Here is a 1,387-nt window from a genome sequence, read left to right as displayed (position 1 = left end):
GAAGCCGAGGACTTTATAAATGGCAATAAACTGCACTCTCTGCCTTTTTTTCCCCCCTGTTCACTGAAGAGATCTCACCCATGTTTTAGGTTGAATGAAGATTGCACAGCAGGCTGGGCTGTGGTAGCGCACGCCTGTAATCCTAGCTACTCAAGAGGCTGAGAGCTGAGGATCTGGGTTCAAGTCCAGCCTGGGCAGGAAAAAAAGTCCACTAGACTGTGATTTCCAATAATTTTTGGAAGAAAAAGAAAAAAAAAGCCAAGGGGGGAAAAAGATCAACTAATATGAACTGTCCTCGTATGTGGAGAAAAAAAAAAAAAAAAAGCCGAGCGCGGTGGCACCCGCCTGTCATCCCAGCGACTCAGGAGGCTGAGGTCTGAGGATCGCAGTTCAAGGCCAGCCCGGGCAGGAAAGTCTGTGAGACTCTGATCTCCAGTGAATCATAGAAAAAGCTGGCAATGGCGCTGCGGCTCAGGGAGGGGAGCGCCAGCCTTGAGCCAAGGCTCAGGGGCAGCGCCCGGGCCCAGCTCAGACTCCAAGGTCGAGGACAGAAAACAAAAGAGAACAGCTCCCCCCCCCCACGCGCGCTGCTGCTGGAGTTCACCATCCCCCACTGCTCATCTGCCATCCTTAATGCCCCCCCAGGCGGTGAACCCCCTGCTGCAATTACCTGTTCCCCCTCTTGGTCTTCCCCTTTGGATCCCCCCCCCAGTTTCTAGTCTGGATCCACTCACTCTCTAAGCCTCCTTATAACTGTGCTGCAAAGCACAGGCCCACATCCGGGCCTCCACGGACCCCGCCCCCCTCCCTGGGGAGAGAAGGCCCAGACACCCCCAAGTCCATGGAGATGAGGGAGAGAAGGCCCAGACACCCCCAAGTCCATGGAGATGAGGGAAGGCCCAGACACCCCGAAATCCATGGAGATGAGGGAGGGAAGGCCCAGACACCCTGAAATCCATGGAGATGGCGGAGAGAAGACCTAGGATTCCCCCTTCCTCAAAACCCTGGAGATGAGGGAGGGAAGGCCCAGACCCCGGTCACACCCCCAGACCTGGAGAGGGGGAGAAGGATCCTAGACACCTCCAAGCCCTGGACGTGGAGGGGAGGCCTAGACCCACCCCCTTCCCCAGGCCTGGAGATGAGAAGGCCCAGAACCCCCCTTCCCAAGCCCTGGGGATTGGAGTGGGGGGGAAGGCCTAGAAACTCCCCAAATCCATGTAGATGGGGAGCTGTCCAGCCCCCATCCCTGAAGCCCTGGAGATGGGGAGAAGGCCCAGATCCCCGCCCAGGCCCAGACCCCCCATCAGGCCCAGACCCCCCCATCAGGCCCAGACCCCCCCATCAGGCCCAGACCCCCCATCAGGCCCAGACCCCCCATCAGGCCCAG

The sequence above is a fragment of the Dipodomys ordii genome, unplaced genomic scaffold (genome assembly GCF_000151885.1).
Source record: "Dipodomys ordii isolate 6190 unplaced genomic scaffold, Dord_2.0 Scaffold69, whole genome shotgun sequence".
Taxonomy (NCBI): Eukaryota; Metazoa; Chordata; class Mammalia; order Rodentia; family Heteromyidae; genus Dipodomys; species Dipodomys ordii.
Note: the sequence above shows the minus strand (reverse complement) of the source record.